At 38.7% G+C, this 12,013-nt stretch overlaps 1 pseudogene; it reads right to left on the bottom strand.

Annotated features, from left to right (window-relative positions):
- Positions 1 to 869: 869 nt before the first annotated feature.
- LOC103258031 lies at positions 870 to 2,168 on the bottom strand (annotated as a pseudogene).
- Positions 2,169 to 12,013: the final 9,845 nt, after the last annotated feature.

The raw sequence follows: 12,013 nt of genomic DNA on the forward strand, positions 1-12,013 counted from the left end.
AAAAAAAAAAAAAAAAAAAAATGAAGCAAGGCCAATTTCTGACTATATATCTTAATTCCTAGAAGGCTATTTAGGATGGATGGCAAGGTTAAAGACAAACGTAGGGTGTATAGTCAAGGAGGATGGAAAAGGAAGAAGGGAATGAAAGAATGAATTGGATGGAGTTTTTTTTTTGTAGTCAGGAAAGAGAAATAATTATTATGAGAGTTGACCTCATGCCAGCTACCATTTCATTCATTTCATGTAATCTTCACTACAACTAGAAACCAAGGTAAGAAGAGGTTAAACGACTTGCCTGTGTTGGTAGGAAGTAAAGTTGCCCAATGTGCTGAATCTGCCACTTAGAATAAACTGCCGACCCATAGTTGGGTAACGGTATTTATTTAACCAATTTTATGTCTTACTGTAACTGCAATAGGCAGATAAATGTTTAGGTAATGTTCTCTGATAACAGCAAAAAGTCAATGAAGTTTTTTATTTAGTCTGCTGAAATGTTAGCATTGAGTATAAGGACTTACCTACTAAAGATGTGAGTGGCATGTTATAGGAAAATATCACCATCTGAAAAAAGCAGCAAATGGAAGTGGTCAAGTTGGTAGAAGTAGTTTATTTAAAATATACTATGTTAGAAAGTCACAAGTGCTAGGGCATCCTTGGTGGACTCTACTATTTTGAATGACTTTCTTTTTTTTCACACTACTGAAATTAATTTTATTTGTTCAAGGGCTCATATTGCAAGCATTAAACCAAGCTTGAGCTTTGATTCTGTAAGCCCAGATTCACATATTAAGGAAGAGAAAAGTGACTGTGATCTAGGTATGAATGAAAACCGAAGGCTCAGGGTTAATCATATTGTAATTTTTAAATTTCTACTGCTTCAAGCTAGAGAGACACAGGTCTTTTGGGTTCTTCTGGATGTCCCACAGTGTCTCTGAACTTTTACTGAGCTGAGCAACCTCATCATCTTTTAGCTTCTGGTTGATAACACTGGTTAATCCCTGAGCATTGAGGATACCGGAAAGGTTCAGGAAGACCTCATTCTCAATGCCATACCTACCCTTCACTATTGTTGGCACTAAATTAATCATGGATCCGTTTTCAACATAGATTCAATAAGATCAGCTACACTTAATCCAAGAGCCCAGTTGGTATATCCCTTTAGTTGATGACTTCATGGGCACGTTCAACCACCATCTTATACACTTCCTTCCAATTTTCACTATCATTGTCTATTCCCATTTCTGGGTTTAATTCCTGGAGAGGAAAACCTGCCATGTTCACTCCAAGCTGCACTTGAATCACCATGTTCCTCAAAATCCATCCATGGTAGCTTCTGAGATGAATGCCAAGGTTTTCAGCCATAAGATAGCAAAATCTAGCAGAATCCAGATTACACCCACAGCATCACAGGATGCTTGGGTAATCCACTTAGTTTCCAAGTAACATATGAAAGAATGTCCACTGGGTTGGAAACCACAATTATGATGCAATCAGGACTATACTTGGCAATCTGAGGAATAATGAATTAGAAAGCATTAACATTTCACTGCACCAGATTGAGACAACTCTCCCCCTCTTGCTGACGCACTCCTGCAGTTACCACCACACTCTTAAAATTGGTGATCATAGAGTACTCACAGGTGTCTGAAGAAATAAGCTCCCCCCAGGCTCGGTGGCTCAGCCTGTAATCCCGTGTTTTGGGAGGCTGAGGTGAGTGGATTGCCTGAGCCCGCAGGTTCGAGACCCGCCTGGACAACTTGGCAAGACCTTGTCTCTATAATAAATCAAAAAATTAGCCGGGAGTGGTTGTGCGTGCCTGTAGTTCCAGCTACTTGGAAGGCTGAGGCGGAAGGATGGATGGAGCCCAGCAGGTTGAGGCTGCGGTGGCTGGGAGCGGCCACTGCACTCCAGTCGGGATGACAGAGTGAGACTCCAACTCAAAAAAAACAAAAAGAAATAAGTTCCCATGCTGCAGATCCATCATTTCTCCTTTAATCTTATCTTTCAAAATCCACAAGAGCAAGCTTATCAGCCAGACACTTTCCCAGAATGCCAATAACACACACCATACCAACTTTTCCAACACCCACTGCAGTGATCTTATTGTTTGGGGCCATTACCTCTTCTTCAGCAACTGGTGCAATGAGTTTTTCATTAAGAGTTGCCATTGTGCACAGAAGGGTGAAGGCTCTGAGGACCGGGCAATAGTCCTGTGAAGAAGATAATGTCAGCTGTGTGTTTAATGATTTTCAATAACATCTGCAGATCATTGTTGTGTTTCAACTTTTATTTCTTTTCAAGTAGTTCATGCTGTAGCAATCAAAATAACTTTCTTAATTCCAGTTTTCCATTATTTTTCATCATTTTTCCTTGTTCTGTTTTATATTTCCTAATTAGGAATACTAATAGAAAGTTTACATATAGCTTTTCATATTTACTTCATTGCATAGTTTAATATAATACTGTATTTTCAGTTAGATCCTCCTCTATGTTTACCAGGTAAAACAAACAAATAAAATCAAAAGAGGAAAAATATGCTTGGCTATGTGATTATTTTCATTAGCTGTGAATCTGTCTGTTTCTGCGTGATTGAGATGCAATCCGTCCCTGCTGCGTCTCTCATTTACTCCCAGGAAACAGTCCCAGTTGTCTAAAAAGTCAACACCTTCTGACAGGCACCATCTGGCCAGCCGTTCATTAACTCCCCAATGCTCCTTGTGAATTTGCCGCTCTATCCGTAACCAGTGATACTGTTGAGAGCTAATGTGGCTTAAAGGAATATTGTTTTCTTGTTTGGATCACCCAGGCATCACCCAGCATGAGTCCTATAGGCAGTGTCCTACCTAGGATGTAGGTGTGTTATATAATTAAATGTAATACTTGATAACATGTTGGAAATGAGAAGATGGGTTTTTATATAGCAAAAAAAAATACATCATAAATTACGCAAGATTTTTTGTTTGGTTTAAGAATAAAAAACAATTCAGATAATTCTTTGGGAGTAAATTTTTTGAAAGGTGACTAACCAATAAGGAGTCAAGAACTAGAGAAACTCCCTTCTGCTTTCTTGCTATATGTTCAACTTTTGTTTTTTGATCAGCTTCTCCTGCTTTCCATTCTATACTTAGAGGTCCCATGGTCTAGCAAAGGAGACAATGTGAAGATATTGCAAGAATTGCAGAACAACTTGTGCTATTTTTCTTTATGTAACCCTAGACTGACACTTCTAAATATTTCTTAATTTTGGTTTTATCACTTGACAATGGAACAAATGTCCCAAACCTGCTCTACCAATGTCACATTGTTTCTGAAAGACACAACTTCTGGGCATATCAAATTAGAAAATGTATGTGAAAAAAACTTTGTAAAATGTAGATACTGGTTCACTGGACATCTGTTTTGGTTTGTGCAATATTACAGGTGTGGAGATCCCAAAATATAAGACATTAAACTCTCTCAAGGACCTTGCAATCCAGTGGAGCAATGGGCACAAAAACAAACAAAAAATGGGACAAAACATTAAGATTCCTAGAATCAAGTTCTGAAGAGCAGTGATAATCCTGGAGGAGCCCTACAGAGAGGGTCAGGATATTCTAGGTAGAGGGACCAGCATGTACAAAAAGGAGAGAGGTAGCCGGGCTCAGTGACTCAGCCTACAATCCCAGCGCTTTGGGAGGCTGAGGTGAGTGGATTGCCTGAGCCCGCGGGTTTGAGACCCTCCTGGGCAACTTGGCGAGACCTTATCACTACAATAAATCAAAAAATTAGCTGGGCATGGTAGCGTGCACCTGTAGTTCCAGCTACTTGGAAGGCTGAGGCGGAAGGATCGCTGGAACCCAGCAGGTCGAGGCTGCAGTGGCCGGGAGCGGCCACTGCACTCCAGTCTGGGTGACAGAGTGAGACTCCAACTCAAAAAAAAAAAAAAAAAAAAAAAAAAAAAGCAGAGAGGTGAGACACAATATGGTACTTTTGAAAGCTTTAAGTAGCTAAAACAGGATAAAAATGTTGGCAGAAGATATGAAAAGACCTGACACATATTTGTGGACGGTTTTGTTTCCTGAACAAAGCTATGGGATTGTACCCTATTAATCATGAGAAAGTGTTGCAGAGTTTTGAAGGGGAGAATGAGATGACTGGAAATGTCTTGAAAGACCTCTGTCAGGAGAGGTTGGAGGAATGATGAGAGGGGCCTGAGCTCAGATGTCAGGAGCTCAGTAAGAAGTCATTAGCAGTAGTACTTGCAAGGCATGAAGAACTAGAATCGTGACAGGGAAGGTCAAGAGAAGAGGAAGCATCAGATAAATCGAGTGTGGAGTAGCAATGCCTGTGGGTAGCAGAATTAAATTAATCCAAAAGATCCATTATCAGATAAATGTTCTATCTTCTCTTGGGATTGAGTTTTTCAGACCCATTTTCCCCCATAGAATTTCTCTGTATAATTCCTATAAGGAATATTTTCTTATCCATTTGTAAAAGTCATTTGACACATGCAAGAGTCTTGGAAAGATTCTTCTGAAATTCGCTGATCCAAGAGCATTGCCAATAACATCACATTTCTAGAGGAATTTATCTTCCAAACTTTGAGCTCTCTGAGGGCAGGAATTAGTTCTGTCCTCCTCCCTGCCATAGATTTGTTGAATGCATTGATGATAAATTCTGCAGTACCTTACAAGAAATCAGAAGAATAAGATAGATCTAGATAATAAAGTGAACAAGTTACCTCAATGTAGCAGACTTAATGATGGTAATCACCATAAAAATATTTGTTGAACTCTCATAAGTTCCTCACACTGATAAATGCACTTTATGTGCATTATCTTATTTAACCCTTACAGCAACTCTTTGAGGGCACTGTTTTTATTTTCATTTGCAGGTGGGGAAAATGAACCTTAGAGTTTACCCATCTAGTGGGTGTCAAAACCTTGGCTTTAATCCTGGGCTATTTGGGTACAAAATGCCAAATTTCTAGACCACTATACACATTTAATGATCCCTTGAAGCATGTGAATTCTGTCCAAACTGACCTTTTAAACAGGTTTAATCCATTATTTCCTCATTATCTTTTGATGTCTTTCCTTCCTAGATTGTTCCACTTCATTCTTTAATACATATGCTTAGATTTTATAGGCACAAATGCTATCTTCCCTCCCCATCTTCATTTCTCCACATCTCCCACCCTAAATAATGACATGTAGTCATGGTGTTGAAGTTAATGGGATAAGTGACTGGATATATGGTTCTCCATCCCAGCAGAGTGATCGTCTTACAAATTTTCCCACTCTGTTCTGTCTCTTGGGTGGAGTCTGAGCCTTCATATGCACCTCCCATTCCATCTCTCTAGCTTCCCACCTTTGATGCCCCCTCCACAATCCCTACAGGTTGGTGGCTAAAGGTTTGGCTGTGTGTAACATTTATAGGTAAAATCAACTAGCATAGATAATAGCAATGAGAACAACAGTCATGAAGGACGATCAACTCATGGATGGTAGAGACTGGATATTATTTTATCTTCCTTCCAGGGTCACCTAGTCTACTGCTTGGCACCTTAAGGAACTTGATAAATATTTGCTGATCTAATTAAGTATGCATGCATGTGATCTGTCTGACCACTCACTATTCCCTTTATTTTCTGTGTACAATGCTGAACTCTTATATATATTTAAGTTAATATACATTTAAAATATATTTTAAACACGTTGTATATCAATATATTCAACACAGACCTACAAGCATCTTTTCTTTCTCCTGTTGTGATGCATCTTCTTCCTTATAAATGTACTCATTATAAACTGGGTACTATTACAAAGAAACAATTACTTATAGTAGTGTGGATATGGATGTCCTTTTTGGTCTCAGAAGAATAGCTGTAAACTATCTTTTCTAAAAGTATGTCTCTTTACTTCTCTCTCTCTCTCTTTTTTTAAGAGAAAGCAGGATTTATTGAAAGGACAGAAAAGTTTCCACAGTGGGAGGGGACCCGAAGGGGTTGCCCTCTATATTTCTCTTAAAGGCTAATACTGCAATATTCATTACTTTAATTGCAGATTTTGGTAATGCGCCCCCCCCCCCCGCTTTTTTAAACAAATACTTTGGTCAGTCTTAAATAAAAACAGAAAAGATTTGTACAATAACTTGCACTATGAATTTAAGAGTGGCTCTTATTTGTGATATCAATTCCCCCTGTGCCTTGGACTTTGGTTTTTTTTTTTTTTTTCCATTTCACCTCCAAAATTGCATTGAAAACATCTGCTAAGGACTTATTTAAACAGCTAGTTAATGCTTTATAAATCTCAGAGGTGGGCCCATCTGTTCTAGGAGCATTCTCTTTTCTCAAGAGCTATATCATATTTTCTACCTGTCTGACAGCTGGTTTTGCCTCAAAACTCTTAATTTCTCTTTATATCAGTGCCATGGCACCTCATTTTAAAGTTTATAACTGATTTTTCTTCATCTTGCTCTGCTCTGAGCAAATCTAAAAAACAAGTTATTTTATTCTTTTTTTTCCTTTGTCTTACCTAAATCTACTTTTGTTTTTGTAGTGGTAGTGTTTTTGTCTTTGAATCTTCATAATCAAATAGAAGTCAGGATGTAGTTCTGATGAATTTAATCTCCCTAGTGTGCAGGACCCAACGCAAGCCCCTTTGCTCATATCTGGCCCATTGGGATAGACCATTCATCCTTTGCTAGAGAGTGAAGGTTAATCCCAATGTCACCTCAATCCTTCCACCACTGGCTGCTTCGGCTTTCTCAGGGATGAGTCAGGAACCAATCTTCTGTTTCTCCTGGCTAAGAGAGTCCACTTATAGATCTTCAAATGGTTCAGTAGAACCCCTCTGGCTTGATGCAAGTTTTCCAGCAGAACCCCTAGGCTTGATGCAAGTTTTCTGAAGGATGCCTTCTTTTCCCCTCCACCCATTTCTGAGTGAACGGATTCAAGGCACAGTACTGCTGTCTCCATAAGAATCTCTTTACAGCCGGGCTCGGTGGTTTAGCCTGTAATCCCGAATTTTGGGAGGCTGAGGTGAGTGGATTGCCTGAGCCCGCAGGTTCGAGATCCGCCTGGGCAACTTGGCGAGACCTTGTCTCTACAATAAACTAAAAAATTAGCCAGGCCCGGTAGTGCGCACCTGTAGTTCCAGCTACTTGGAAGGCTGAGGTAGAAGGATCGCTGGAGCCCAGTAGGTCAAGGCTGTGGTGGCCGGGAGCTGCCACTGCACTCCAGTCTGGGTGACAGAGTGAGACTCCAACTTAAAAAAAAAAAAAAAAAAAGAATCTCTCCCTTTCTCTCCTTGATCCATCCTTTTTTATTTTCAAAATAAGTAAGGGGGTTTAGGAGATATAGAACAAAGCCTCAAAATTTTCTTTCGTAAACTCTGGATGTGGGGATCTGTTTCATATTCTTTAGGATATATGTTACTTAATGTATTGGCAGGCACCTCAGTTGAAAGCGAGATATGATTAGTCATGATTTAACTTCCAGCTACACTTCTCTCGTGTGATTTTGCTATAGTGACAGAAATTGAGATGTAGTAATTTATGTTCTGCCCTTATTATGGAAAACCAGATAGTATCTTGCAGCTATTTACTTTTTACATATGTGAGGATTAATTCTCCCCAGGGGATACTTATTCTGATATAAGAATCTTAATTCTCTTAACTTTCCCTATGGGCACTTCATTCCATTCTCCTAATTTTCATGAATATCCTCTAAGAGGCAGCTAATCGCTTACTGTTTTCTCTTATTTGCCTCATCAAGTACAGGGAATGTCAGAAGGAAGAGGTACATCACACATTTCACACTGATTTAAACCTTAAAGAAGTTTATTTTGGGCTGAAATTGGGGATTTTAAAAGAAGCTTGTCTGACATGTTATGTTCCTTGGTGTCTGGTTCCTTCTCAAAAATAGAGCTCCTGTGTCTTAGAAACCAATCATAGTTTATCAGTTGGTACTCACCCAAAGAAAATACTGTACACTCCAAGGAGTCTACTAAAAGATCGTCTGTGCAGGTCCATTAAAAAAAATCATCCAAGTGCTGTTAATAGATGACAGTTTTCAAGGGCAAAGCCAAAGAATAATAATAAAAATAAAGTATGTAGTCACTTTGTATTGATGTATGTATGGCTATTTTTGTTTATTATAAAGAAAAAAGAGACAACTCCCTCTACCATTCTGTGCCCACGCTCAAAGGGAGCCATATTTATCTGTAAACCAGTATGCCAAGCAAGCTAGACAAAAAGCGGGGACTAATAGCAGACAGAACTGGAAGTTTATCCTGATGCCCTGCCTGTACGCTGGGGAGGTTTCTTGTTCAGTGGATGGGGAATTTTGCAGTTGTTCCTGCTTCTGATGATCCTTGCAATTTTAGGCAGGTATTTCTTTGTGGCCCAGTAATTTCAGCTATAAAGTGAGTGGTAACAACAGGATTACTGGATAGTTTGTGAAATGGAGTCATTGTTGAGCAAGATATCTGTAGGAAATACCTCCAAATAAGCTTAAAAGCCAAAGTGAGGCAAGTCTGTTTTTTTCTTTAGAAATAGGTTCATAGACAGCCATCTCTAGGGAGTATTGCGAAGAAGGAGATGCACACTATCTGAAGCATCTTCAGAGAGTTCCTCTCCTTTTCACAAATTCCTTTGAAGAAGCTTCATGGCAATACCAAGGACATTTACTTTCCTGCAGAGCAGATGGGGGGAGACAAGGACAGAATGAACTTTCTCATGTTTTCCAGTGAGAGTCAAGTAGTTCCATCCTAATCCTTGCACTTAAAGTCATCTTTTCTCATGAGAGATTTTTATAATACTAAAGGCAAGACACAAACCAATATTCATTGTGCGTCAAAAATATATACTGTAAGAGCACTCTTCTAATTATGAGAAGCATCGTCAAGGTTTTTTCCATGAGATAATGTGCATAGTCTCCTGTCAATGTACTGACTTTGCTTCCTCTTCTTTATCTAGCCACATTCCCAGTTTTAAAGATTGGAGAAACCTACTTTCTGTTCTAAGCTCTACTAGCCAGAGTGATCACCTTCTAACATCACTTTTTAACACTTTCTTACTTTCTAACGTGGACTATACTCCGATTGTCAAATTTTTGGCACTCGGTCATGTGCTGGTTGTGTTAAGTTTGATAGTTTTATTAACATTTTTCATTGTATTGAAAATGCACTATACCTTTATGACATGTCTACAGAGGTGTATTCTTCTGGCCAAACTGAAAGTCTGGTAACTATGATGCTTAATCCACTACTTGACTCTGAGTCTTGGACTAGTCATATATGGGTTCTTTAGTAGTTTCTTCAGTGTCCTTTAGCAATCATTATTAATGTTTTAAAAAATGTTGTTGCAAGGGAGAATCTGAGTATACCAGCACTAAGATGTGGTTACTGAAACCCAATTTTGAACATAGGTCATGAATGGACTGTATCATGATACACACCATTTGGCAACCTGAAATAGAATATCTGTAAACAGCAACATTAAAAACAAAAACAAAAACAAAAACACTTTAAGGACACCTAGAGTAGACCCTATGTATTTATTTCAGAGACAGAGTCTTTATCACCCAGTGGCACAATCATAGCTCACTAAAGACTTGACCTTATGGGTTTAACGAATCCTCCTGCCTTAGCCTCCTGAGGACCTGAAATTATTGGTACAAGTCACCATGCCCAGTCTATACCTGGAGAATACCTTAATAAAATATAAAACTATTGAATGCTCAAAATGAATAAGAACATTCTTATTCTGAAATATGCAATTGAAAACAGTGAAATGTCTTTAAAAATAAGGTTATAAAGATACCAGAATAAGTTACTACTACTTGCTCAAATCCAATCAGATTTGCTGTGTGCAACGTGTAAATAAAGGACAGTTATGTGTCATCATTAAACCCCACATATATATGCAATGTCTTTAGTGTAATAAGGAACATTGTATATTTATATATCAACTGTTATTCATCTCCACTGAGGATAAGAGATCTGTGTTGGTCTTCTATCATTTTTAATTTGATATTTAGCTCACTTAAATATCTTCACAAGAAAGTTTTTAAACTATCAAAAGCAAAGCAGGAAACGAGTATTCATTATGCATCAAGATTTTGTTAGGCACTATGTTATATAGTTTCAGTTTTCATTTTGTCTTCACAACAGTGGTGTGAGATTAGATACTGTTGCCTCCATTTATCAGAAGAGAAAAGCAAAGCTCAGTGAGGTTAAACAAGTTGTCTCTGGCTACATTTTTCAGAGTACTGGGACCAGGGTTCAATGCTAGGTCTGTCAACTCCAAGGTCCATTATTTCCTATTACACCAACAAAAACACTTTGGGGAAAGGACATGTTTTCAGAATGCCAGACTTAACAAAGACATGTTTAAAGTGCAAAATTTTCTTTAATGGAAACAATAATCTTCAGTTAAATAAAGAAATCAACGTGTCAATAACAGATTAATTTCCAAGCCTGGTTGGATATTAACTGGTCTGGGATTTCATACCCTGCCTCTCCCCACTTTCCTTTGTCCTGCTCAGGCTGTAGGGACCTGCCCAACTTTCTATTCATGTTTGTCCCATTGAAACCCTCATCAATCCTGACCTGCTTCTCATGTGCCTTATGTTTAAGGTATACTTCTTTGAGATAAAATAGAATGATTACCTAAAGAAACTGAACAGGATTTGCAGACTTAGATAAAACAGGCACCACCATGGGTGAGAGGGAGACAATGTGTTGGAAACAGCATTTTGAGTGAAAGTCTGCATAATGATATGTGAGACACAGGGCTAATTTCATCAGCACAGGGACCAATGTATCCTGTGCTTGATTGAATTATCCTTGAAATTGTGGTTTTTTGTTCTTTGGGGGTTTTTTTTGAGTTGGAGTCTCACTCTGTTACCCAGACTGGAGTGCAGTGGCCGCTCCCGGCCACCGCAGCCTCGACCTGCTGGGCTCCAGGGATCCTTCCGTCTCAGTCTTCCAAGTAGCTGGAACTACGGGTGCGCACTACCATGTCCGGCTAATTTTTTTTTTTTTTTATTGTAGAGACAAGGTCTCTCCAAGTTGCCCAGGCGGGTCTCGAACCCGTGGGCTCAGGCAATCCACTCACCTCAGCCTCCAAAAGGCGCGGGATTACAGGCTGAGCCACTGAGTCCGGCGAACTTGTGTTTTTAAAGTGAAGTTCGATGGAATGCTGGAGCACGAATGTGAGCAGAGAAGATATGAGTGCTCACCATTCCTTGATGCTCTATTTAAATACAGTGTTTGCAATGCTCCATGAGTACAGAACTTCAATCGCCTTAAGATGTGTGATAGGTTAGCAATACTTGAAGTGAATTTGAAGTGAATACAAGGTAAGATATTAAGTCTGTAAGTGAGTATATTGAGGTACCAAGAGGTCACACTTTCTGTTCCAATGAGAACTTTCAAATGCAGAAAAAAGGCAACTGCATTCTAAGAAACATAACCACCAATGAACCCTTTTATATCTTTCTTGCTCCTGTTATTTTTCTGTATCAAACTACTTACAATGAAAATGATGACATAGAAGGAAAAAAAAGATAGAGCAACTGACAGTTCCTTTTCTTTTCAGTTCTAGATTACTTTTCAGTAAGCTGAAGGTAGATTATTGGTAAAATGTGTGCATAGTAAGAAGTGAGATGAAAACATTTGGATTTTTACTTAATTTTGTGTGTGCAGCATTTCCATTGCTCTAGTAAGAACAGCATATATATGCAAGTACAAGCTATAAAATATAATTTGTGTAATTTTAGTGATCCTGCTTAAGAGTTAAATGTTCTTATATTTGCATTTAAAACTGGCATTGAACAATATAAAGATGAACAGTGAAATTCATGCTAATAATTTAAATTTAAAACTTTTAGAACAACTTGAAAGAGCAAATTAAAAATACTGTGACAACTTGGCGAGACCTCATCTCTACAATAAATCAAAAATTAGCTGGGCTTGGTAGCGCACGCCTGTAATTCCGGCTACTCGGAAGGCTGAGGCGGAAGGATCGC

The sequence above is a fragment of the Carlito syrichta genome, unplaced genomic scaffold (assembly GCF_000164805.1).
Source record: "Carlito syrichta isolate Samal-C Ts95f unplaced genomic scaffold, Tarsius_syrichta-2.0.1 Scaffold301937, whole genome shotgun sequence".
Lineage (NCBI taxonomy): Eukaryota > Metazoa > Chordata > Mammalia > Primates > Tarsiidae > Carlito > Carlito syrichta.